The sequence below is a fragment of the Primulina tabacum genome, chromosome 10, assembly GCF_025594145.1.
Source record: "Primulina tabacum isolate GXHZ01 chromosome 10, ASM2559414v2, whole genome shotgun sequence".
Taxonomy (NCBI): domain Eukaryota; kingdom Viridiplantae; phylum Streptophyta; class Magnoliopsida; order Lamiales; family Gesneriaceae; genus Primulina; species Primulina tabacum.
Window position 1 is genome coordinate 30722566 of NC_134559.1, and position 26821 is coordinate 30749386.

Below are 26821 nucleotides of genomic sequence, written 5' to 3' on the forward strand. Positions count from 1 at the left end.
GGGATATTCTGAGAAATGTGATTATTGTATACAGAAATTTTTCAGATATGAATTCTGCTTGAAACAGATTGTATTCAGAGTGTGCGATATCTGAAGTTAGTATACCGATTGTTCTTGACACAGTTAAAATTGTGATCAGTGACTGAGAACGATACCGATATCAGAAATATCAGAGAATTTATTTTGTCAGAGTGGGCAGATTGTATTATCCGAGTATGTTTTGAACTGCTTGAGAATTGTTAGCTTCTAGATCAGTATAGATTATTGATATTCGGAATCTGATTTGATAGTACGGTTATTCTGAGTCAGTGTTTGATATAGATTATTCAAACCGAATCAGAACTGAATTCAAGAATTACAGCAGTTCAGAAATATAATCAGAATGTCCAGAACTTAATTTCGATAATCAGAGCAGAGCATCGATCAGGGTGACAGATATGTGATTTTTACTGTATGAAAATGATTATCTTGTAATGTCAAATGTTTCAGAATTGTACAACAGAATTTGATATCGATAATCAAAACCGAATACAAGGTAGGTATTTTTCTTTAATTTATATTATTAACTGATTGTTTATACCAAATAGTTCGAATTGGAAATGACAGATTTGGTCAGAAGCGCACAGAAATGGATTCAGTAGTCGTTCAGGTAACAGAAAGTATATGATAATTCGAACAGATAGTTTTTATATAGACAGATTAAATCAGTTGTGACAGAATTGGTACTGAAATGTTGGCAGAACTTGTACTAAAATGTCGGAATTGCCAATAAATGAAGACAGAAAGATAGAAATCAAAAGATTTATTACAGAATTTGTATATTTCTGACTAGACATGGGGAGTATACTTCGATGAACTCCGTAATAAGATCACTGCAATACTTTCCAGATTGTGATGTAATGTGATTGTGATTGACAGATTGTTCAATCTATATCTATTAGTTTGTACTAGATAACGTACAAACATGACCAAATGACACAGATCGATGTCAGAAAAGTGGTCAGAATAACTAGAATGCCGAAGTAGAGTATATCAGATTGTGATTTTGCTTGATTTTGTGCTTGTGGCAGAATATACCACGAACTCTTTTCTATACTATCCAGATATGGGAAGTTATTTATAGAGCCGTAGTGCTGGATGTTAGCACTAGTGAAAACGAAACATTATTACTTTGTGCATTCTGGTCCAATGAGAACTGCAGATTTCCTGCGTATAAGGATAATGACTCAAAGATATCTGAGATAAGATCTGATACAGTCTGAGATAGAGCAAGAAAAATGGAACTGATTCAGAAGAAAATGAAAATTATTCTGTTGTTGAAAACACAGTAAGATTTTCAAAATAGCAAAGAGATTATTTGAAAGACAGAATCTGATATGAGATTGAGATTTCAGAATTGATTCATTGAGATGAGTTTCTGATTTAAACTCTGTATACATTCTTCTGATATATCTGAATTGGTTACTTGCGAGTTCGAGGACGAACTCCGATCTAAAAGGGGGAGAAATGTAAGGCCCGAGATTTTGTTACTGTAATCTGAGATTAATCTGAAATGATTTATTTATTTATTTAAAGATGATTATAGACGGAACGGATCAGATCGAGAGAGCCGAAAGAAGAATCACATTAGGTTTGAAGAATATAATCGGCGCACATGCGCGGCTTGAATGCGCGCATATGCGCGGAACGTCCAGAGAGTTCGGGTGCACATGCGCGGCGGAAGGCGCGCATATGCGCGAGTAAGGGAATGTGCGAGAAAGAACATCTCGCGCATATGCGCGAGAAATGTCGCGCATATGCGCGAGAGGATAAACCACAAGGTGCCGGGCAGAAAGCTAGGCGCATATGCGCGACCTTGTGCGCGCATATGCGCGAGGCTTGCAAAATGAAAGGATGCCACTTGCCATCACCGTGCGACGTGTATATGTATATATATATATATATAAGCAACGTCAAATTCTCAGAAATAAGAGGAAGAGAGGAACCGAAGCTCCAAGTTCCTGATGTGCGAAAGTTGAACGTCACGCAAATTTCGTCTGTCTGATTTTGAATCCGAGTACGGTATCGTGTTACTAGCAACGACAGCTACAACTGGACGTAAGTTTTGTTACGTTTAGACATGATTTGAATTTATGATATTGTCAGAATTGAATATGAATCAGATATGATGTTCCTGCTACAGTAGGCATTGTATAATTGAAGTCAGATTAAAGAATATACTGGTTATACAATTATTATGAATTTCAGAGTTGATTTAGTTGAGATTCTATATCAGAGTTGTGTTATTATTCAAATTTTGAATTGTACGGATACTGATTATGTATTCTGGTATTATATGTGTGATGTTGAGATTGACGGGAAATCAAGATTATTGTTATGCTGTCGAAACATCAGTAGATTGATATTGATCAGATTCAGTATTGATTGAGATTGATCAGATTCAGTAATGATTTCGATTGTATCGTGATATCATTGATATGAATTAGATTGTACCTTGTTCAGATATGGATCAGATTATATACCGATTTGAGTATTGATCAGAACGGGTCTTGAATTGAGTTATATACTGATATGGTATTTATGTGACTTGTCATTGCCAGACTGGGTATGGACAGATTGACATACAAGACTTCGTCTTCATCAGATCGTGAAGAGAAAGGTATAAATAAATGTTGATTCGGGATTGCACAACTCGAGTTAGGTTTGACTTGAGTTTACCAAAATCACATACTTTACTTTATTGCATTGATATTTGCAGATTATCAGATTGATATGTTTAGTCTATTGAATTATAGCAGAGCCAGAGTTTGAGTCTAGGGCAGATCAGCCTAGCTAGGGCAGAACCGCCGAGTCTTTGACAAAACCGCATAGACTCTAGACTTGCGGTGTATCGATGAGCTTAGATGTAGATCGACGTCTATGTAGAAATTCGATACAGCATACCAAAGTCTAAATTAGATCAGGATCCCTAGATTAGAATGAGAGATGAGTCGAGTCTTAGATATTGAGACTAGAATTTGATTTACAGATCCGTATTGATTTATGTTTCGTAGATTACGATTCATGTTTTATTTACAGACTGGTATTGATACATGTTGTTTGGTTATGCTACATGTGATAAGATATAATTCATGCTTTTATGTTAATTCAGTTAACTGCATGTATACATTATTTATATTGGGATTTATTCTCACCGGAGTATCCGGCTGTTGTCTTGTTTTGTATGTGTGCATGACAACAGGTGGGACAGGATCGGGGTCAAGAAGATGACGAGAGAAGACGACTTTAGAGTGGTGATTCCGGACTTATTGTAGATTTGGTTTAATACTTAAAATTTAGTAGTTGAACCTTAGACTAGTTTGAATAATTGTTGTACATTATTGTACTTATATACTGAGATGTATATTAGTTACATTCCATTACGCTCCGCACTTGCATTTTAAAAAGAAAAATTTTTATACCCTGATTATCTGAATTGATAATTAACTCCCAAAGATGATTAAGAAAACGATTAGCGTCCGGGACCCCACAACTCCGAAGTTAAGAGTGCTTGGGCGAGAGAAGTACTAGGATGGGTGACCCCCTGGGAAGTCCTCGTGTTGCACCCCTTTTAGTGTTTTTCTATTTTTGATTACTTGTTGACAGACGATTTTCGGCTCAAATCATCGGAATCTCGACCAGGACCAGATAAGACATGTGAAATCAACGTAGCTCGGGCACTGCCGGATTTGGACAAAATTGTAGCCTAATTTGATTGTAAACGGGCAAACGAACGAAACTCATTACTCCGCAATGAGCTGGCGAGATTTTAGCAGAATTCTTTCTCTAAGACCCTCTAATTTGCGATTTTCCGCTTCTGTTAAGCTTTCGTTTCCTCGAGAAATCCGCTTAGGAAGTTCGAAATTCGATTTCGGTTCCATTTTGTCGTATCCCAATCATAATAATAGCTTTACATTTGTTATTTTCATCTTCTTATTTTTTTCTATTTTCTGGGAACATTAAGCGATTTTTGTTATCGTGAGCCGGTTCTGTGCGGAAGGGTATGACGCAGATTACTCCAGAGACGGTTAACTCATTAAAAACAATTATTTCGACTGTTTTATCCATAATTTACGTAAACGGTTGCGACACGAGGACTGCCCAGAGAGGTCACCCAACCTAGCTTTGCCATTGCGCCAGAACGCTTAACATCATGGTTCTGATAGGGCGAGAGCAGTGCCGCGTGTTGTCCATCGCCGCCCGCTCAACACGTACTCGAGGAATATAAGAATAAACATCCCACTAAATTTCGGGTGCGATCATACCAGCACTAATGCACCGGATCCCATCAGAAATCTGAAGTTAAGCGTGCTTGGGCGATAGCAGTACTAGGATGGGTGACCCCTGGGAAGTCCTCGTGTTACACCCCTTTTCGTGTTTTTCTATTTTTGATTATTGTTGACAGACGATTTTCGGCTCAAATCATCTGAATCTTGATCGTGACCAGATAAGACATGTGAAATCAACGTAGCTCGGGCACTGCCGGATTTGACAAAATTGTAGGCTAATTTGGTTGTAAATGGGCAAACGAACGATATTCATTACTCTGCAATGATTTGGCGAGAGTTTAGCCGAATTTCTTCTCTAAGACCCTCTAATTTGCGATTTTTCGCTTCTCTTAAGCTTCCATTTCCTCGAGAAATCAGCTTAGGAAGTTCGAAATTCGATTCCGGTTCCAATTTATCGTATCCCAGGCATAATAATAGATTTACATTCGCTATTTTCTTCTTATTTTTTTCTATTTTCTGGGAACATTTAGCGATTATTGTTGTCGTGAGCCGTTTCTGTGCGGAAGGTTAGGACGCAGATTACAACGGAGACGGTTAACTCATTAAAAACAATTATTTCGACTGTTTTATCCATAATTTACTAAAACGGTCGCGACACGAGAACTGCCCAGGGAGGTCACCCATCCTCGCTCTTCCATCGTACCAGAACGCTTAACTTAATGGTTCTGATTGGGCGAGAGCAGTGCTGCGTGTTTTCCATCGCCGCCCGCTCCACACGTACTCCAAGGATATAGGAATAAACATCTCACTGAATGTCGGGTGAGATAATACCAGCACTAATGCACCGGATCCCATCAGAACTCCGCAATTAAGCGTGCTTGGGCGAGAGCGGTACTAGGATGGGTGACCCACTAGGAAGTCCTCGTGTTGCACTCTTTTTCGTGGTTTTCTATTTTTGATTACTTGTTGACAGACGATTTTTGGCTCAAATCATCTGAATCTCGATCGAGACCAGATAAAACATGTGAAATCAACGTAGCTCGGGCACTGCCGGATTTGGACAAAATTGTTGGCTAATTTGATTGTAAACAGGCAAACGAACGAGACTCATTACTCCGCAATGAGGTTGCGACATTTTAGCCGAATTCCTTTTCTAAGACCCTCTAATTTGCGATTTTTGCTTTTGTTAAGCTTCCGTTTCCTCGAGAAATCCGCTTAGGAAGTTCGAAATTCGATTCTGGTTCCATTTTATCATATACTAGGCATAATAATAGCTTTACATTCGCCATTTCTTCTTCTTATTTTTTTTCTATTTTCTGGGAACATTTAGCGATTTTTTTTGTCGTGGGCCGATTCTGTGCAGAAGAGTATGATGCAGATTACTTTGGAGACGGTTAACTCATTAAAAACAATTATTTCGACTGTTTTAGCCTTAATTTACGTAAATGGTCGCGACACGAGGACTGCCCAGGGAGGTCACCCATCCTAGCTCAGCCATCGCGGCAGAACGCTTAACTTCATGGTTCTGATTGGGCGAGAGCAGTGCCGCATGTTGTCCAACGCCGCCTGCTCCACACGTACTCGAGGGATATAAATATAAACATCCCACTCAATGTCGGGTGCGATCATACCAGCACTAATGCATCGGATCCCATCAGAACTCCGAAGTTAAGCGTGCTAGGGCGAGAGAAGTACTTGGAAGGGTGACCCCCCCTGGGAAGTCCTCCTGTTGCACCCCTTTTCTTTTTTTTCTATTTTTGATTACTTGTTGACAGACGATTTTCGGCTCAAATCATCGGAATCTCGATCGGGACCAGATAAGACATGTGAAATCAACGTAGCTCGGGCACTACCGGATTTGGACAAAATTGTAGCCTAATTTGATTGTAAACGGGCAAACGAAAGAGACTCATTACTCTGCAATGAGCTGGCGAGATTTTAGCCGAATTCCTTCTCTAAGACCCTCAAATTTGCGATTTTCCACTTCTGTTAAGCTTCCGTTTCCTCGAGAAATCCGCTTAGGAAGTTCAAAATTCGATTTCAGTTCCATTTTATCGTATCGTAGGCATAATAATAGCTTTACATTCGCTATTTCTTCTTCTTATTTTTTTTCTATTTTCTGGGAACATTTAATGATTTTTTTTGTCGTGCGGAAGTGTATGATGCAGATTACTCTAGAGACGGTTAACTCATTAAAAACAATTATTTCGACTGTTTTAGCCTTAATTTACGTAAATGGTTGCGACACGAGGACTGCCCAGGGAGGTCACCCATCCTAGCTCTGCCATCGCGCCAGAACGCTTAACTTCATGGTTCTGATTGGGCGAGAGCAGTGCCGCATGTTGTCCAACGCCGCCCGCTCCACACGTACTCGAGGAATATAAAAATAAACATCCCATTCAATGTCGGGTGCGATCATACCATCACTAATGCATCGGATCCCATCAGAACTCCGAAGTTAAGCGTGCTAGGGCGAGAGAAGTACTAGGAAGGGTGACCCCCTGGGAAGTCCTCGTGTTGCAGCCCTTTTCGTGTTTTTCTATTTTTGATTACTTGTTGACAGACGATTTTCGGCTCAAATCATCTGAATCTCGATCGGGACCAGATAAGACATGTGAAATCAACGTAGCTCGGGCACTACCGGATTTGGACAAAATTGTAGCCTAATTTTATTGTGAACTGGCAAACGAAAGAGACTCATTACTCTGCAATGAGCTGGCGAGATTTTAGCCGAATTCCTTCTCTAAGACCCTCAAATTTGCGATTTTCCGCTTCTGTTAAGCTTCCGTTTCCTCGAGAAATCCGTTTAGGAAGTCTGAAATTCGATTCTGGTTCCATTTTATCGTATCCTAGGCATAATAATAGCTTTACATTCGCTATTTTCTTCTTCTTTTTTTTTCTATTTTCTGGGAACATTTAGCGATTTTTGTTGTCGTGAGCCGGTTTTGTGCAGAAGGGTACGAAGCAGATTATTCTGGAGATGGTTAACTCATTAAAAACAATTATTTCGACTGTTTTAGCCCTAAGTTACGTAAACGGTCGCGACACGAGGAATGCCCCGGGAGGTCACCCATCCTAGCTCTGTCATCGCGCCAGAACGCTTAACTTCATGGTTCTGATTGGACGAGAGCAGTGCCACGTGTTGTCCATCGGCGCCCGCTCCACACGTACTCGCGGGATATAAGAATAAACATCCCACTCAATGTCGGGTGCGATCATACGAGCACTAATGCACCGGATCCCATCAGAACTCCGAAGTTAAGCGTGCTTCGGCGAGAGCAGTACTAGGATGGGTGACCCCCTAGGAAGTCCTCGTGTTGCACCCCTTTTCGTGTTTTTCCATTTTTAATTACTTGTTGACAGACGAATTTCGGCTCAAATCATCTGAATCTCAATCAGGACCAGATAAAACATGTGAAATCAACGTAGCACGGGCACTCCCGGTGTAATGCCCGAGATTTTGATTCTGTTAATCTTAGATTATTGATTAAGAATTGAGGTGATTGTAGCCGGGCCATTTCAAGACCAGATTGGGCAAAACATATGAAAAGTACAATGTTTGGACAGAACTGTTGGCGCCCGAGCGGTAGGAAATGACCGCCCGAGCGCCAGTGTTCAATAAGAATACCATTCGGGCAGAACCTGTGGTGCCCGAGCGGTAGAAAATTACCGCCCGAGCGCCAATGGATAACAAGCCGAGTACCGGGCAGAGTGTTCGGCGCCCGAGCAGTAGTTTATAACTGCCCGACCGCCGACTGAAAATCAGGGAGAATGGGACACATATCTTTACATGCATGAGATATATATATATATATATATATATATATATATATATATATATATAAGTTTCCTTCTTCAGAATTTAGAAGGAAGAGTCGATTTGTGATTTGTGAACGATCCGCCCGTCCGATTTTGAATCCGACTTCAGTACTGTGTTCCTATCGACGCAGGCTTCAACTGGACGTAAGTTTTGCTATGTTTTGATATGATTTGAAATTATGATGTTGAAGGAATCGGATATGATTCATATATGATGTTCTTGCGATATTAGACATTGTATAATCGAAACCGGACTGGAGAACAGATATCATATGAAATTGTTATGATTTTCGGAGTAGTTTTGGAGTCGATTTGATATCAGAATTGAATTGTTATCGATTATGAGATATTGGAAGTGATATCTGACTAATATGGTATTGTTGGGTATATCGATATTGTACCGTTATGCCATCGATAGTGAATTAGATTGAGTATTGAGCAGAACAGATTTGATTGGAGTAATGTATTGATATTATACTCCTCGATATTGTTATTGCCAGATTGATATTGTCAGGCTTTGAGTTCGAGACTTTGACAGAGTCAGAGTGACAGAAAGAAAGGTATAAATTAATGTTGAGTTGGGATTGCACAACTCGAGTGAGGTTTGACTCGAATTTCCCTAAATCACATACCTAGTTTACTGCATTGATATTTGTAGTTAATGAGATTGATGTTTGTAGTCTATTGATTTATAGCCACTGCATGTTTTGACTACTGATTCGTTTAGTCATAGACTGATTCGTCTAGCTATCGGCTGAGTTGCCTAGCTACTGGCTGATTCGCCTAGTCATCGGCTGATTCGTTTAGTCCCTGACTGATTCGTCTAATTATTTGCTGATTCGCTTAATCCTTGACTGATTCGTCAATTCTGTGGCTGTTTCGCCCAGACACTGGATATAGGAATTATATCGATGCCGTTTAGGGTCGGGTCATTCCTATCGACTGAGATTCGATATAATTCTCAATATTCAAAACCGGGATCCCTAGATTAGGAATGAGTCGAGTCTGAGACGACGCGTTGTTTGAGTCAAGTCTGATACGACTAGTTGATTTACAGTTTTGATATCATACATGTTTGTTGATTGGCTGCATGTGAATGATATTTGTTATATGCTTTTGTATATGTTTTTATATGATTGCATGTTTACATTGTTTATACTGGGATTTATTCTCACCGGAGTTATCCGGCTATTGTCTTGTTTTGTATGTGTGCATGACAACAGGTGGGACAGGCTCAGGGTCGAGGAAATGAGGAAAGATCGTGATTAGAGTGGAGGCTCCGGACTTGGATTAGAGATAGGGTTGGACACTTGATATTAGCTGTTAAGCCTTAGTTGAATAAATGTATGTGGTACAGGACTTGTACTTTTATACTGAGATGTATATACGTTTTATTTCACTACGTTCCGCATTTTAAAAAAAATTTAGACCCTGTTTTATAATTGATTAATTAGTCCCAATGATGTTTAAGAACATGATTAGCGTCCGGGCCCCCACAACAGGTGGTATCAGAGCGATAGATCCTTTAGACTGAGATAGAAGCTAGTGAGCGAGGTAGATTGAGTTTTCTTTCCTTGCTTGTGATTGCTAGTATGCTTTACTGCTTTATATAATACATGTTACTTGACTTATCTGATTCGATTGTGTAATATGTATTATTGGGAACGAATTTGAATCGATTCTTGATCAGCAGTAAGATGATCGGAGGAGGGACTGAATTGAAACAGGTTTGTTGGATTGGGGTTACTAATCCTTTTGATATTCAGATATGCCTCCTCGAAGAATACCAGAACAGGGTAGCACATCGAATCCTCCAATGGATGTTACAGCCACTCCAATGGAGACATTATTGAAAAGGTTTCAGTCGTTCAAACCACCGACACTGAAGGGTACTGAGACATCAGTTGAGTGTGAAAGTTGGTTAGATAACATTGAGATGCTGTTTGATTCACTGGAGTACAGTGATGAGCGCCGAATTAAATTGATTGGGCACCAGTGGCTTGATGTTGCAAAGAACTGGTGGATTACGATGAAGAAGGCCTTGGAGCATCGGGGTACGACTATTACTTGGTATGTATTTAAAACTGAGTTTTATCAGAGATTTTTCCCAGTGTCGTACAGAAAAGATAAGGGGGCGGAATTTGCCAATTTGTGACAGGGTCAGCTGAACATTGAAGAATATGTGACCAAGTTCTCTACCTTATTGAAGTTTGCTCCCCATGTGGCTGGAAATGACGAAGCCGTTGCTGATCAGTTCATCAATGGCTTGAATCCCGATATATTTACATTGGTGAACACAGGGCGACCGAATAACTTTGCTGATGCCATGAATAGAGCAAAGGGCGCTGAAGCGGGCCTGATAAGGCAGAGAGGAGCTGCATCTGTTCCCCTAGAATCGAGACCACAGCAACCACCTCCCCGATTTGAGAGTGACAGTAGCAGTGGTAGAAAGAAAGATTTTCTGAAGGCTAGAGGAAAGCAGTTTAAGAAGTCTGGCGGCAGTTCTGCTAGCTCCAGTGGTTCCGAACAGAGTTATACCGGCGTTTACTGCGGAAATTGTGGAGGGAGACATTCCACTGAGCAATGCCAAGGAGTACTTGGTAGTTGCCACTTCTGCAAACAACAGGGACATTTTGCCAGAGTGTGTCCACAGAAGGGTTCTCAAGGATCCCAGAGAGCCGAATCATCTGGATCAGCGGCACAGTGGAGTAGACGATCAGCTGCTGTTCCTTCATTTCAGCCAGCACCATCTCAGTCACAGCATAGGCCAGGAGGAAGTCAGACAGTTGGCCAGCCTCCTAGACAGCAGGCCAGAGTATTTGCTTTGACTGAGGAGCAGGCTCAGGAAGCACCAGATGATGATGTTGCAGGTAACTGTTCTTGATGTAGTTATCCTGCTTTTGTATTGATAAATACGGATGCTTCCCATATGTTTATTTCTGAACGATTTGCATTGATTCATGCATTGCCTGTTGAAGCTTTATTCTACTGTAGTGTATCTCTTGACTAATTGGGGAGAGTTTTTATATCAGTGAATTCTGTAAAATATCGTATACTATAGTAGGATGAGAATGAGATTGAGTTAGATCGTGTGGTAGCTTGTATTGTACTAGTGTTGTCTGGTTTTGTGACTGCATTACTGATATTGATATGCTGACCAAGTACAGAGCTACCCTAGATTAGTTCCAGAAGATGATGAAAATCGGACCTGAGATGGCCAAGGGATGAATAGTGTACGATAAGGATTCTAGATTGAGAATTCCTTTGATAATTCGTACTATCTATAACTCGATTATTACAGAAAGGAATAGAGGGACTCCTTATGTATTCGGTTGATTTACTGAAGTTGAGTCTATCATTGGCTGATTTACCAATGATAAGAAAGTTAATAATGTTTTCCCCGATAAGACTTCTGATTCGATTCCAATCAGAGAGATTGATTTTAGCCTTGATTTGATATCAGAAACAGATTGCATCCTGATTGAGACAGATTACATTCAGGGTGTGTTATATCTGAAGATGATATATCTGTTGAATTTAGCAGAGTTAAACCGGAATTAGTTGGCCGAGGTGGATATCAGTGTCAAACATTTGCGGTTTATGAGTTTAGCAGATCAGTACCGATGAGTGATGTTTTGAATCTGATTGAAGCTTGCTGTTGTTTTGAATCTTGGTTTGAATCAGGTAAGTAATACTGCCTTGTATATGAATAACCAATCTGTTGTTCCAAATGTTCCGAATTTAAAATGATAAATATTGCCAGACAGTGTGCAATAACTTATTCAGTATGCATTTTGATAGTTGAAAAGATGTTGATAGAAACAGATGAGAGTAGATGTGACAGATTTTGTACTGGAATGTCTAATTACCTACAGATAAAGACAGAAATATAGAAACCAGGAGATGGGTTATACCGATTATTGATACTTAAATAGAAATGAGAGTACATTTCTATGGATTGGTGACGAAACTATCGAAATTTTCCTAAGACTGTGATGCGATGTGATTATGATTATAATTGATAGAATGCTTGAATATGCATATATTAGGTGTACAGGATGATGTACAGATAAGATCAGACGATCAAGAGTTATGTCAGAAGAGTGATTAGACTGCATTGAATGCCAAAATTGACTATATCATACCATGATTTTCGGTTGATTTTGTATTTTTGGCATAATATGTTATAAACTCCTTCACCTATCGTCTATAGATTGACGGATAGTCGGAGCAAACTATCCAGATACCGGAGAATATCCAAGAACTGTAGTGCTGGATTTTAGCACTAGTTGACATGATTTATTGTCATTTGTGAATTATCGTACAACCACAGCTATCAGACGAGTATTGAAATGACTTCTTTCGAAGCGTTAAACGAAATGAAATGTTGATCCCCTCTTTATTGGGATGATATCTCTGAGGTTCCTGATATCGACCTGGCATGATCAGAGATATGACTGAAAAAGTGAAGCTGATTCAGAAGAAAATGAAGGCAGCCCAAGACAGACAAGCCAAATATGCCAATGTCCGACGACGACCGTTGGTATTTGAGGCTGGAAACCGAGTATTTTTGAAAATTTCACCTTTCAGATGAATTGTCCGATTTGGCAAGAAAGGGGAGTTGTCTCCACGATAGATTGGGCCGTATGAGATTCTTGAGAAGATAGGAGATCGTGCCTATCGACTCACTTTACCGCTTTCATTATCCGGAATACATGATGTCTCTCATGTAGTTTTATGGCAGAAGTACATGCAAGATACTTCACATATGATTCAACCAGACGAAGTTGAATTGAATGAGACATTGAGCTATTTCGAAAAACCGATTCAGATTATTGATCGTAAAGAAAAGTAGCTCAGAACGAAGACTATTCCACTTGTGAAGATTCAGTGGAGTCGTCATGACATCGATAAAGCTACTTGGGAAACCGAGTCTGATATGAGACAGAGATTTCCTGAGTTATTTCACTGATGTGAGTATTTTGATTCAGCTTCTGCTATACATTTCTTTCTGATATCTAATTTGATTGCCTGTGATTTCGGGGACGAAATCAAATCTTAGGGGGGAAGAAATGTAATGCCCGAGATTTTGATTCTGTTAATCTAAGATTATTGATTAAGAATCGAGGTGATTATAGTCGGGCCATTTCGAGACCAGATTGGGCAAAACATATGAAAAGTACAATGTTTGGACAGAAATGTTGGCGCCCGAGCGGTAGGAAATGACCGCCCGAGCGCCAGTGTTCAATAAGAATACCATTCGGGCAGAACCTGTGGCGCCCGAGCGGTAGAAAATTACCGCCCGGGCGCCAATGGATAACAAGCCGAGTACCGGACAGAGTGTTCGGCGCCCGAGCGGTAGTTTATAACCGCTCGAGCGCCGACTGAAAATCAGGGAGAATGGGACACATATCTTTACATGCATGAGATATATATATATATATATATATGTTTCCTTCTTCAGAATTTAGCAGGAAGAGTCGAGGATTTCTCTATGAAATCCTTACGCCTTTTAGCGTATAGATTTGTGATTTGTGAACGTTGCGCCCGTCCGATTTTGAATCCGACTTCAGTACTGTGTTCCTATCGACGCAGGCTTCAACTGGACGTAAGTTTTACTATGTTTTGATATGATTTGAAATTATGATGTTGAAGGAATCGGATATGATTCATATATGATGTTCTTGCGATATTAGACATTTTATAATCGAAACCGGACTGGAGAACAGATATCATATGAAATTGTTATGATTTTCGGAGTAGTTTTGGAGTCGATTTGATATCAGAATTGAATTGTTATCGATTATGAGATATTGGAAGTGATATCTGACTAATATGGTATTGTTGGGTATACCGATATTGTACCGTTATGCCATCGATAGTGAATTAGATTGAGTATTGAGCAGAACAGATTTGATTGGAGTAATGTATTGATATTATACTCCTCGATATTGTTATTGTCAGATTGATATTGTCAGGTTTTGAGTTCGAGACTTGGACAGAGTCAGAGTGACAGAAAGAAAGGTATAAATTAATGTTGAGTTGGGATTGCACAACTCGAGTGAGGTTTGACTCGAGTTTCCCTAAATCACATACCTAGTTTACTGCATTGATATTTGTAGTTAATGAGATTGATGTTTGTAGTCTCTTGATTTATAGCCACTGCATGTTTTGACTACTGATTCGTTTAGTCATAGACTGATTCGTCTAGCTATCGGCCGAGTTGCCTAGCTACTGGCTGATTCGCCTAGTCATCGGATGATTCGCCTAGTCCCTGACTGATTCGTCTAATTATTGGCTGATTCGCTTAATCCTTGACTGATTCGTCAATTCTGTGGCTGTTTCGCCCAGACACTGGATATAGGAATTATATCGATGCCGTTTAGGGTTGGGTCATTCCTATCGACTGAGATTCGATATAATTCTCAATATTCAAAACCGGGTTGCCTAGCTATTGGCTGATTCGCCTAGTCATCGGCTGATTCGCCTAGTCCCCGACTGATTCGTCTAATTATTGGCTGATTCGCTTAATCCTTGACTGATTCGTCAATTCTGTGGCTGTTTCGCCCAGACACTAGATATAGGAATTATATCGATGCCGTTTAGGGTTGGGTCATTCCTATCGACTGAGATTCGATATAATTCTCAATATTCAAAACCGGGATCCCTAGATTAGGAATGAGTCGAGTCTGAGACGACGCGTTGTTTGAGTCAAGTCTTATACGACTAGTTGATTTACAGTTTTGATATCATACATGTTTGTTGATTGACTGCATGTGAATGATATTTGTTATATGCTTTTGTATATGTTTTTATATGATTTCATGTTTACATTGTTTATACTGTGATTTATTCTCACTGGAGTTATCCGGCTATTGTCTTGTTTTGTATGTGTGCATGACAACAGGTGGGACAGGCTCAGGGTCGAGGATATGAGGAAAGATCGTGATTAGAGTGGAGGCTCCGGACTTGGATTAGAGATAGGGTTGGACACTTGATATTAGCTGTTAAACCTTAGTTGAATAAATGTATGTGGTACAGGACTTGTACTTTTATACTGAGATCTATATACGTTTTCTTTCCTTACGTTCCGCATTTTAAAAAAAATTTAGACCCTGTTTTATAATTGATTAATTAGTCCCAATGATGATTAAGAAACATGATTAGCGTCCGATCCCCCACACCCGGATTTGGACAAAATTGTTGCTTAATTAGATTGTAAACGGGCAAACGAACGAGACTCATTACTCCGCAATGAGCTAGCGAGAGTTTAGCCGAATTCTTTCTCTAAAACCCTCTAATTTGCAATTTTCCGCTTCTGTTGAACTTCCGTTTCCTCGAGAAATCCGCTTAGGAAGTTTGAAATTCGATTTTGGTTCTATTTTATCATATCCCAGGCATAATAATAGCTTTACATTCGTTATTTTCTTCTTCTTATTTTTTTTCTATTTTCTGCTAACATTTAGCGATTTTTGTTGTCGTGAGCCGGTTCTGTTCTGAAGGGTATGATGCAGATTACTCTGGAGACGGTTAACTCATTAAAAATAATTATTTCGATTGTTTTAGCCTTAATTTACGTAAACGATCGCTACACAAGGACTGCTCAGGGAGGTCACCCATCCTAGCTCTGCCATCGCGCCAGAACGGTTAACTTCATTGTTCTGATTGGGCGAGAGCAGTGCCGCGTGTTGTCCATCGCCGCCCGCTCCACATGTACTCGAAGGATATAAGAATAAACATCCCACTCAATGTCGGGTGCGATCATACAAGCACTAATGCACCGGATTCCATCAGAACTCCGAAGTTAAGCGTGCTTGGGCGAGAGCAGTGCTAGGATGGGCTACCCCCTGGAAAGTCCTCGTGTTGCACCCCTTTTTGTGTTTTTCTATTTTTGATTACTTGTTGACAGATGATTTTCGGCTCAAATCATCTGAATCTCGATCGGGACCAGATAAAACATCTGAAATCAACGTTGCTCGGGCACTGCCGGATTTGGAAAAAATTTTAGTCTAATTTGATTGTAAACGGGCAAACGAACGAGATTCCTTACTCCGCAATGAGCTGGCGAGAGTTTAGCCGACTTCCTTCTCTATGACGCTCTAATTTGCGATTTTCCGCTTCTTATAAACTTTCGTTTCCTCGAGAAATACTCATAGGAAGTTTGAAATTTGATTCCTGTTCCATTTTATCGTATCTTAGGCATAATAATAGCTTTACATTCGCTATTTTTTTCTTTTTATTTTTTTTTCTATTTTCTAGGAACATTTAGCGATTTTTGTTGTCGTGAGCCGGTTCTGTGTGGAAGGGTATGATGCAGATTATTCTGGAGATGGTAAACTCATTAAAAACAATTATTTCGACTGTTTTAGCCATAATTTAAGTAAACGGTCGCGACACGAGGAATGCCCAGGGAGGTCACCCATCCTAGCTCGGTCATCGCGCCAGAACGCTTAACTTCGTGGTTCTGATTGTGCGAGTGCAGTGCCGCATGTTTTCCATCGCCGCCCGCTCCACACGTACTCGAGGGATATAAGAATAAACATCCCACTCAATGTCGGGTGCAATCATACCAGTTAAAATGCACCGGATCCCATCAGAACTCCAAAGTTAAGCGTGCTTGGGCGAGAGCAGTACTAAGATGAGTGACCCCCTGGGATGTCCTCGTGATGCACCCTTTTCGTGTTTTTTCATTTTTAATGCTTGTTGACCGACAAATTTCGGCTCGAATCATCTGAATCTCGATCAGGAACAGATAAAACATGTGAAATCAACGTAGCTCGGGCACTGTCGGATTTGGAAAAAATTGTAGCCTAACTAGATTGTAAACGGGCAAACGAACGAGAATCATTACTCCGAGATGAGCTGACGAGAGTTTAGCCGAATTCTTTCTCTAAGAGCCTCTAATTTGCAATTTTTCGCTTCTGTTAAGCTTCCGTTTCCTCGAGAAATCCGCTTAGGAAGTTCGAAATTCGATTCCGTTTCCATTTTATCGTATCCCAGGCTTAATAATAGCTTTACATTCGTTATTTTCTTCTTCTAATTTTTTTTTCTGTTTTCTGAGAACATTTAGCGATTTTTGTTGTCGTGAGCCGGTTCTGTGCGGAAGGGTATGATGCAGATTACTCTGGAGACGGTTAACTCATTAAAAACATTTATTTCGATTGTTTCATCCTTAATTTACGTAAACGGTCGCGACATAAGGACTGCTCAGGAAGGTCACCCGTCCTGGCTCTGCCATCGCGCCAGAACGCTTAACTTCATGGTTCTGATTGGGCGAGAGCAGTGCCGCGTGTTGTCCATCGCCGCCCGCTCCACATGTACTCGAAGGATATAAGAATAAACATCCCACTCAATGTCGGGTGCGATCATACCAGCACTAATGCACCGGATCCCATCAGAACTCTGAAGTTAAGCGTGCCTGGGCGAGAGCAGTACTAGGATGGGTGTCCCCCTGGGAAGTCCTCGTGTTTCACCCTTTTTCGTGTTTTCTATTTTTGATTACTTGTTGACAGATGATTTTCGGCTGAAGTTAAGCGTGCTTGGACGAGAGCAGTACTAGGATGGGTGACCCCCTAGGAAGTCCTCGTTTTGCACCCCTTTTCGTGTTTTTCCATTTTTAATTACTTGTTGACAGACGAATTTCGGCTCAAATCATCTGAATCTCGATCAGGACCAGATAAAACATGTGATATCAATGTAGCACGGGCACTGCCGGATTTGGACAAAATTGTAGCCTAATTAGATTGTAAACAGGCAAACGAACGAGACTCGTTACTCCGCAATGAGCTAGCGAGAGTTTAACCGAATTCTTTCTATAAGACCCTCTAATTTGCAATTTTCCGCTTCTGTTAAAATTCCGTTTCCTCGAGAAATCCGCTTAGGAAGTTTGAAATTAGATTCTGGTTCCATTTTATCGTATCCCAGGCATAATAATAGCTTTACATTCGTTATTTTCTTCTTCTTATTTTTTTTCTATTTTCTTGGAACATTTAGCGATTTTTGTTGTCGTGAGCCGGTTCTGTGCGGAAGGGTATGATGCAGATTACTATGGAGACGGTTAACTCATTAAAAACAATTATTTCGATTGTTTTAGCCTTAATTTACGTAAACGGTCGCGACACGAGGACTGCTCAGGGAGGTCACCCATCCTAGCTCTGCCATCGCGCCAGAACGCTTAACTTCATGGTTCTGATTGGGCGAGAGCAGTGCCGCGTGTTGTCCATCGCCGCCCGCTCCACATGTAGTCGAAGGATATAAGAATAAACATCCCACTCAATGTCGGGTGCGATCATACCAGCACTAATGCACCGGATCCCATCAGAACTCCGAAGTTAAGCGTGCTTGGGCGAGAGCAGTACTAGGATTGGTGACCCTCTGGGAAGTCCTCGTGTTGCACCACTTTTCGTGTTTTTCTATTTTTGATTACTTGTTGACAGACGATTTTCGGCTCAAATCATCTGAATCTCGATCGGGACCAGATAAAACATGTGAAATCAACGTGGCTCGGGCACTGCCGGATTTGGAAAAAATTGTAGTCTAATTTGATTGTAAAAGGGCAAACGAACGAGACTCCTTACTCCGCAAGGAGCTGGCGAGAGTTTAGCCGAATTGCTTCTCTAATACCCTCTAATTTGCGATTTTCCGCTTCTGTTAAACTTTCGTTTCCTCACGAAATCCTCATAGAAAGTTTGAAATTTGATTCCTGTTCCATTTTATCGTAACCTAGGCATAATAATAGCTTTACATTCGCTATTTTCTATTTCTTATTTTTTTTCTATTTTCTGGGAACATTTAGCGATTTTTGTTGTCGTGAGCCGGTTCTGTGCGGAAGGGTATGACGCAGATTATTCTGGAGATGGTTAACTCATTCAAAACAATTATTTCGACTGTTTTAGCCATAATTTACGTAAAGGGTCGCGTCACAAGAAATGCAAAGGGAGGTCACCCATCCTATCTCTGTCATCGCGCCAGAACGCTTAACTTCGTGGTTCTGATTTGGCGAGAGCAGTGCCGCATGTTGTCCATCGCCGCCCGCTCCACACGTACTCGAGGGATACAAGAATAAACATCCCACTCAATGTCGGGTGCGATCATACCGGCCCTAATGCACCGGATCATTAGAACTCCGAAGTTAAGCGTGCTTGGGCGAGAGCAGTACTAGGATGGGAGACCCCCTGGGATGTCCTCGTGATGAACCCTTTCGTGTTTTTCTATTTTTGATTACTTGTTGACAGACGATTTTTGGCTGAAGTTAAGCGTGCTTGGGCGAGAGCAGTACTAGGATGGGTGACCCCCTAGGAAGTCCTCGTGTTGCACCCCTTTTCGTGTTTTTCCATTTTTAATTACTTGTTGATAGACAAATTTCGGCTCAAATAATCTGAATCTCGATCAGGACCAGATAAAACATGTTAAATCAACGTAGCATGGGCACTGCCGGATTTGGACAAAATTGTAGCCTAATTAGGTTATAAACGGGCAAACGAACGAGATTCATTACTCCGCAATGAGCTAGCGAGAGTTTAGCCGAATTCTTTCTCTAAGACCCTCTAATTTTCAATTATCCGCTTCTGTTAAACTTCCGTTTCCTCGAGAAATCCTCTTAGGAAGTTTAAAATTCGATTTTGGTTCCATTTTATCGTATCCCAGGCATAATAATAGCTTTACATTCGTTATTTTTTTTTTCTTATTTTTTTTTCTATTTTGTGGGAACATTTAGCGATTTTTGTTGTCGTGAGCCGGTTCTGTGGGGAAGGGTATGATGCAGATTGCTCTGGAGACGGTTAACTCATTAAAAATAATTATTTCGATTGTTTTAGCAACGATCGCGACACGAGGACTGCTCAGGGAGGTCACCTATCCTAGCTCTGCCATCGCGCCAGAACGCTTAACTTCATGGTTCTGATTGGGTGAGAGCAGTGCCGCGTGTTGTCCATCGCCGCCTGCTCCACATGTACTCGAAGGATATAAAAATAAACATCCCACTCAATGTCGGGTGCGATCATACCAGCACTAATGCACCGGATCCCATCAGAACTTAAAAATTATGCATGCTTGGGCTAGAGCAGTACTAGGATGGGTGACCCCTTGGGAAGTCCTCGTGTTGCACCTCTTTTCGTGTTTTTCTATTTTTGATTACTTGTTGAAAGACGATTTTCTGCTCAAATCATTTGAATCTCCATCGGGACTAGATAAAACATGTGAAATAAACGTGGCTCGGGCACTGCCGGATTTGGAAAAAATTGTAGTCTAATTTGATTGTAAACGGGCAAACGAACGAGACTCCTTACTCCGCAATGAGCTGGCGAGAGTTTAGCCAAATTCCTTCTCTAAGACCCTCTAATTTGCGATCATCCGCTTCTGTTGAACTTCCGTTTCCTCGAGAAATCCTCATAGGACGTTTGAAATTTGATTCCTGTTCCATTTTATCGTATCGTAGGCATAATAATAGGTTTACATTCGCTATTTTCTTCTTCTTATTTTTTTTCTATTTTCTGGGAACATTTAGCGATTTTTGTTGTCGTGAGCCGGTTCTTTGCGGAATGGTATGATGCAGATTACTCCGGAGACGGTTAACACATTAAAAACAATTATTTCGACTGTTTTATCCATAATTTACGTAAACGGTCGCGACACGAGGATTGCCCAGGGAGGTCACCCATCCTAGATCTGCCATCGCGCCAGAACGCTTAACTTGACGGTTCTGATTGGGAGAGAGCAGTGTCGCGTGTTGTCCATCGCCGCTTGCTCCACACGTACTCGAGGGATATAAGAATAAACATCCCACTCAATGTCGGGTGCGATCATACCAGCACTAAAGCATCGGATCCCATCAGAACTACGAAGTTAAGCGTGCTTAGGCGAGAGCAGTACTAGGATGGGTGACCCCTGGGAAGTCCTCGTGTTGCACCCTTTTCGTGTTTTTCTATTTTTGATTACTTGTTGATAGACGATTTTCGGCTCAAATCATCTGAATCTCGATCGGGACCAGATAAAACATGTGAAATGAAAGTAGCTCGGGTATTGCCGGATTTGGACAAAATTGTAGCCTAATTTGATTGTAAACGGGCAAACGAACGACACTCCTTACTCCGCAATGAGCTGGCGAGAGTTTAGCCGAATTCCTTCTCTAAGACCCTCTAATTTGCTATTTTTCGCTTCTGTTAAGCTTCCGTTTCCTCGAGAAATCCGCATAGGAAGTTTGAAATTCGATTCCGATTCCATTTTATCGTATCCTAAGAATAATAATAGCTTTACATTCGCTATTTCTTCTTCTTATTTTTTTTTCTATTTTCTGGGAACATTTAGCGATTTTTGTTGTCGTGAGCCGATTCTGTACAGAATGGTATGACGCAGATTACTCCGGAGACGGTTAACTCATTAAAAACAATTATTTCGACTGTTTTATCCATAATATACGTAAACGGTCACAACACGAGGATTGCCCAGGGAGGTCACCCATCCTAGCTCTGCCATCGCGCTTCACTTTATGGTTTTGATTGGGTGAGAGCAGTGCCGCCTGTTGTCCATCGCCCGCTCTACACGTACTCGAGGGATATAAGAATAAACATCCCACTCAATGTCGGGTGTGATCATACCAGCACTAATGCATCGGATCCCATCAGAACTTCGAAGTTAACTGTGCTTGGGCGAGAGCAGTACTAGGATGGGTGACCCCCTGGGAAGTCCTCGTGTTTCACCCTTTTTCGTGTTTTTCTAGTTTTTTTATTACTTGTTGACATACGATTTTCGGCTCAAATCATCTGAATCTCGATCGTGACCAGATAAAACATGTGAAATCAACGTAGCTCGGGCACTGCCGGATTTGGACAAAATTGTAGCCTAATTTGATTGTAAACGGGCAAACGAACGAGACTCCTTACTCCGCAATGAGCTGGCGAGAGTTTAGCCGAATATCTTCTCTAAGACCCTCTAATTTGCGATTTTTCGCTTCTGTTAAGCTTCCGTTTCCTCGAAAAATCCGCATAGGACGTTTGAAATTCGATTCCGGTTCCATTTTATCGTATCCTAGGAATAAAAATAGCTTTACATTCGCTATTTCTTCTTCTTTTTTTTTTCTATTTTCTGGGAATATTTAGTGATTTTTGTTGTCATGAGCCGGTTCTGTGCGGATGGGTATGACGAATATTACCCTGGAGACGGTTAACTCATTAAAAACAATTATTTCGACTTTTTAATAAATAATTTACGTAAACGGTCCCGACACGAGGACTGCCCAGGGAGGTCACCCATCCTCGTTCTGCCATCGCGCCAGGACGCTTAACTTCATCGTTCTGATTGGGTGAGAGCAGTGCCGCATGTTGTCCATCGCCGCCCGCTCCACAAGTAATCGAGGGATATAAGAATAAACATCCCACTCAATGTCGGGTGCGATCATACCAGCACTAATGCACCGGATCCCATCAGAACTCCAAAGTTAAGCGTGCTTGGGCGAGAGCAGTACTAGGTTGGATGACCCATTGGGAATTCCTCGTGTTGCACCCCTTTTCGTGTTTTTCTATTCTTGATTACTTGTTGACAGACGATTTTCGGCTCAAATCATCTGAATCTCGATCGGGACCAGATAAGACATGTGAAATCAACGTAGCTCGGGCACTGCCGTATTTGGACAAAATTGTAGTCTAATTTGATTGTAAACGGGCAAACGAGCGAGATTCATTACTCCGCAATGAGCTGGCGAGAATTTAGCCGAATTCCTTCTCTAAGACCCTCTAATTTGCGATTTTAAGCTTCTGTTAAGATTCCGTTTCCTCGAGAAATCCGCTTAGAAAGTTCGAAATTTGATTCCGGTTCCATTTTATAATATCCTAGGCATAATAATAGCTTTACATTCGCTATTTTCTTATTCTTATTTTTTTCTATTTTCTGGAAAAATTTAGAAATTTTTGTTGTCGTGAGACAGTTCTGTGCGAAAGGGTATGACGCAGATAACTCCGGAGACGGTTACCTTATTAAAAACAATTATTTCGACTGTTTTATCCATATTTTACGTAAACGGTCGCGACACGAGGACTGCCCAGGGAGGTCCACCCATCCTAGCTCTGCCATCGCGCCAGAAAGCTTAACTTCATGGTTCTGATTGGGTGAGAGCAGTGCCGCATGTTGTCCATCGCCGCCCGCTCCACACGTAATCGAGGGATATAAGAATAAACATCCCACTCAATGTCGGGTGCGATCATACCAGCACTAATGCACTGGATCCCATCAGAACTCCGAAGTTAAGCGTGCTTGGGCGAGAGCAGTACTAGGATGGGTGACTCATTGGGAAGTCCTCGCGTTGCACCCCTTTTCGAGTTTTTCTATTTTTGATTAATTGATGACAGATGATTTTCGGTTCAAATAATCTGAATCTCGATCGGGACCAGATAAGACATGTGAAATCCACGTAGCTCGGGCACAGCCAGATTTGGACAAAATTGTAGCCTAATTTGATTATAAACGGGCAAACGAACGACACTCATTACTCCGCAATGAGCTGGCGAGATTTTAGCTAAATTCCTTCTCTAAAACCCTCTAATTTGCGATTTTCCGCTTTTGTTAAGCTTCCGTTTCCACGAGAAATCAGCTTAGGAAGTTCGAAATTCGATTCAGGTTCCATTTTATCATATCCCAGGCATAATAATTGCTTTACATTCGTTGTTTTCTTCTTCTTATTTTTTTTCTATTTTCTGTGAACATTTAATGATTTTTTTTGTCGTGCGGAAGTGTATGATGCAGATTACTCTAGAGACGGTTAACTCATTAAAAACAATTATTTCGACTGTTTTAGCCTTAATTTACGTAAATGGTTGCGACACGAGGACTGCCCAGGGAGGTCACCCATCCTAGGTCTGCCATCGCGCCAGAACGCTTAACTTCATGGTTCTGATTGGGCGAGAGCAGTGCCGCATGTTGTCCAACGCCGCCCGCTCCACACGTACTCGAGGAATATAAAAATAAACATCCCATTCAATGTCGGGTGTGATTATACCAGCACTAATGCATCGGATCCCATCAGAACTCCGAAGTTAAGCGTGCTAGGGCGAGAGAAGTACTAGGAAGGGTGACCCCCTGGGAAGTCCTCGTGTTGCAGCCCTTTTCGTGTTTTTCTATTTTTGATTACTTGTTGACAGACGATTTTCGGCTCAAATCATTTGAATCTCGATCCGGACAAGATAAAACATGTGAAATCAACGTAGCTCGGGCACTGCCGGATTTGGACAAAATTGTAGCCTAATTAGATTGTAAACGGGCAAACGAACAAGACTCATTACTCCGCAATGAGTTGGCGAGAGTTTAGCCGAATTATTTCTCTAAGACCCTCTAATTTGCGATTTTCCGCTTTTGTTAAGCTTCCGTTTCCACGAGAAATCAGCTTAGGAAGTTTGAAATTCGATTCAGGTTCCATTTTATCCTATCCCAGGCATAATAATTGCTTTACATTCGTTGTTTTTTTCTTCTTATTTTTTTTCTATTTTGTGTGAACATTTAATGATTTTTTTTGTCGTGCGGAAGTGTATGATGCAGATTACTCTAGAGACGGTTAACTCATTAAAAACAATTATTTCGACTGTTTTAGCCTTAATTTACGTAAATGGTTGCGACACGAGGACTGCCCAGGGAGGTCACCCATCCTAGCTCTGCCATCGCGCTAGAACGCTTAACTTCATGGTTCTGATTGGGCGAGAGCAGTGCCGCATGTTGTCCAACGCCGCCCGCTCCACACGTACTCGAGGAATATAAAAATAAACATCCCATTCAATGTCGGGTGCGATCATACCAGCACTAATGCATCGGATCACATCAGAACTCCGAAGTTAAGCGTGCTAGGGCGAGAGAAGTATTAGGAAGGGTGACCCCCTGGGAAGTCCTCGTGTTGCAGCCTTTTTCGTGTTTTTCTATTTTTGATTACTTGTTGACAGACGATTTTCGGCTCAAATCATCTGAATCTCGATCCGGACAAGATAAAACATGTGAAATCAACGTAGCTCGGGCACTGCCGGATTTGGACAAAAGTGTAGCCTAATTAGATTGTAAACGGGCAAACGAACAAGACTCATTACTCCGCAATGAGTTGGCGAGAGTTTAGCCGAATTATTTCTCTAAGACCCTCTAATTTGCAATTTTCCGCTTTTGTTAAGCTTCCGTTTCTACGAGAAATCCGCTTAGGAAGTTCGAAATTCGATTCTGGTTCTATTTTATCGTATCCCAGGCATAATAATTGCTTTACATTCCTTGTTTTCTTCTTCTAATTTTTTTTCTATTTTCTGGGAATATTTAGCGACTTTTGTTGTCGTGAGCCGGTTCTGTGCAAAAAGGGTATGATGCAGAATACTCTGGAGACGAATAACTCATTAAAAACAATTATTTTGATTGTTTTAGCCTTAATTTACGTAAACGGTCGCGACACGATGACTGCTCAGGGAGGTCACCCATTCTGATTGGGCGAGAGCAGTGCCGCGTGTTCTCCATCGCCGCCAGCTCCACACGTACTCGAGGGATATAAGAATAAACATCCCACTCAATGTCCGGTGCGATCATACCAGCACTAATGCAACGGATCCCGTAAGAACTTCGAAGTTAAGCGTGCTTGGGCGAGACCAGTACTAGGATGGGTGATCCCTTGGGAAGTCCTTGTGTTACACCACTTTTCGTGTTTTTCTATTTTTGATTACTTGTTGACAGACGATTTTTGGCTAAAATCATCTGAATCTGGATCGGGACAAGATAAAACATGTGAAATCAACGTAGCTTGGGCAGTGCTGGATTTGGACAAAATTGTAGGCTAATTTGATTGTAAACGGGCAACCGAACGAGACTCATTACTCCGCAATGAGGTGGCGAGATTTTAGCCGAATTCCTTCTCTAAGACCCTCAAATTAGCGATTTTCCGCTTCTGTTAAGCTTCCGTTTTCTCGAGAAATCCGCTTAGGAAGTTCGAAATTCGATTCCAGATCCATTTTATCGTATATCATGCATAATAATAGCTTTACATTCGCTATTTTCTTCTTCTTATGTTTTTCTATTTTCTGGGAACATTTAGCGATTTTTGTTATCGTGAGCCAGTTCTATACGGAAAGGGTATGACGCAGATTACTCCGGTGACGGTTTAAATTATTAAAAACAATAGTTTCGACTGTTTTATCCATATTTACGTAAACGGTCGCGACACGAGGATGTCCAGGGAGGTCCACCCATCCTAGCTCTGCCATCGCGCCAGAAAGCTTAACTTCATGGTTCTGATTGGGCGTGAGCAGTGCCGCGTTGTTGTTCCTCGCCGCCCGCTCCACACGTACTCGAAAGATATAAGAATAAACATCCCACTCAATGTCGGGTGCGATCATACCAGCACTAATGCTACCGGATCCCATCAGAACCTGCCGAAGTAAGCGTGCCTGGTGCGAGGAGCAGTACTAGGATGGGTGGCCCCCTGGAAAGGCTCGTGTTGCCACGCTTCTCGTGTTTTCTATTTTTGATTACTTGTTGACAGACGATTTTCAGGCTCAATATCTTCTGATACTCGATCGGGACCAGATAAGACATGTGAAATCACGTAGCTCGGCACGTGCAGGATTTGGACAAAATTGTAGGCTAATTTGATTGTAAACGGGCAAACGAACGAGACTTATTACTCCGCAATGAGCTGGCGAGATTTTAGCCGAATTCCTTCTCTAAGACCCTCTAATTTGCGATTTTCCGCTTCTGTTAAGCTTCTGTTTCCTCGAGAAATCCGCTTA

The 26821-nt window shown here is 41.3% G+C and overlaps 15 non-coding genes and 3 pseudogenes across 15 annotated transcripts; all 18 read left to right on the forward strand.

Annotated features, from left to right (window-relative positions):
• Positions 1-4290: 4290 nt before the first annotated feature.
• LOC142508240 (5S ribosomal RNA) lies at positions 4291-4408 on the forward strand. The gene has a single exon (XR_012806464.1). It is a non-coding gene; the product is annotated as a 5S ribosomal RNA (ribosomal RNA).
• Positions 4409-5085: 677 nt separating this feature from the next.
• Positions 5086-5204, forward strand: LOC142508784 (5S ribosomal RNA). Its single transcript, XR_012806987.1, has one exon. It is a non-coding gene; the product is annotated as a 5S ribosomal RNA (ribosomal RNA).
• Positions 5205-5885: 681 nt separating this feature from the next.
• LOC142507833 (5S ribosomal RNA) lies at positions 5886-6006 on the forward strand. Its single transcript, XR_012806075.1, has one exon. It is a non-coding gene; the product is annotated as a 5S ribosomal RNA (ribosomal RNA).
• Positions 6007-6675: 669 nt separating this feature from the next.
• On the forward strand, positions 6676-6794 carry LOC142516275 (5S ribosomal RNA). The gene has a single exon (XR_012812078.1). It is a non-coding gene; the product is annotated as a 5S ribosomal RNA (ribosomal RNA).
• A 681-nt stretch (positions 6795-7475) lies between these two features.
• On the forward strand, positions 7476-7594 carry LOC142510039 (5S ribosomal RNA). The gene has a single exon (XR_012808179.1). It is a non-coding gene; the product is annotated as a 5S ribosomal RNA (ribosomal RNA).
• An 8246-nt stretch (positions 7595-15840) lies between these two features.
• LOC142507799 (5S ribosomal RNA) lies at positions 15841-15959 on the forward strand. The gene has a single exon (XR_012806044.1). It is a non-coding gene; the product is annotated as a 5S ribosomal RNA (ribosomal RNA).
• A 684-nt stretch (positions 15960-16643) lies between these two features.
• Positions 16644-16762, forward strand: LOC142511264 (5S ribosomal RNA; annotated as a pseudogene).
• A 682-nt stretch (positions 16763-17444) lies between these two features.
• Positions 17445-17563, forward strand: LOC142515019 (5S ribosomal RNA). The gene has a single exon (XR_012810886.1). It is a non-coding gene; the product is annotated as a 5S ribosomal RNA (ribosomal RNA).
• An 804-nt stretch (positions 17564-18367) lies between these two features.
• On the forward strand, positions 18368-18486 carry LOC142514577 (5S ribosomal RNA). Its single transcript, XR_012810465.1, has one exon. It is a non-coding gene; the product is annotated as a 5S ribosomal RNA (ribosomal RNA).
• A 683-nt stretch (positions 18487-19169) lies between these two features.
• LOC142511906 (5S ribosomal RNA) lies at positions 19170-19286 on the forward strand (annotated as a pseudogene).
• A 791-nt stretch (positions 19287-20077) lies between these two features.
• On the forward strand, positions 20078-20196 carry LOC142511601 (5S ribosomal RNA; annotated as a pseudogene).
• Positions 20197-20879: 683 nt separating this feature from the next.
• On the forward strand, positions 20880-20997 carry LOC142506879 (5S ribosomal RNA). The gene has a single exon (XR_012805154.1). It is a non-coding gene; the product is annotated as a 5S ribosomal RNA (ribosomal RNA).
• A 671-nt stretch (positions 20998-21668) lies between these two features.
• On the forward strand, positions 21669-21787 carry LOC142517257 (5S ribosomal RNA). The gene has a single exon (XR_012813012.1). It is a non-coding gene; the product is annotated as a 5S ribosomal RNA (ribosomal RNA).
• A 683-nt stretch (positions 21788-22470) lies between these two features.
• On the forward strand, positions 22471-22589 carry LOC142514669 (5S ribosomal RNA). Its single transcript, XR_012810553.1, has one exon. It is a non-coding gene; the product is annotated as a 5S ribosomal RNA (ribosomal RNA).
• A 683-nt stretch (positions 22590-23272) lies between these two features.
• On the forward strand, positions 23273-23391 carry LOC142514507 (5S ribosomal RNA). The gene has a single exon (XR_012810397.1). It is a non-coding gene; the product is annotated as a 5S ribosomal RNA (ribosomal RNA).
• A 670-nt stretch (positions 23392-24061) lies between these two features.
• On the forward strand, positions 24062-24180 carry LOC142515335 (5S ribosomal RNA). The gene has a single exon (XR_012811187.1). It is a non-coding gene; the product is annotated as a 5S ribosomal RNA (ribosomal RNA).
• A 670-nt stretch (positions 24181-24850) lies between these two features.
• On the forward strand, positions 24851-24969 carry LOC142516941 (5S ribosomal RNA). Its single transcript, XR_012812708.1, has one exon. It is a non-coding gene; the product is annotated as a 5S ribosomal RNA (ribosomal RNA).
• A 644-nt stretch (positions 24970-25613) lies between these two features.
• On the forward strand, positions 25614-25732 carry LOC142509798 (5S ribosomal RNA). The gene has a single exon (XR_012807952.1). It is a non-coding gene; the product is annotated as a 5S ribosomal RNA (ribosomal RNA).
• Positions 25733-26821: the final 1089 nt, after the last annotated feature.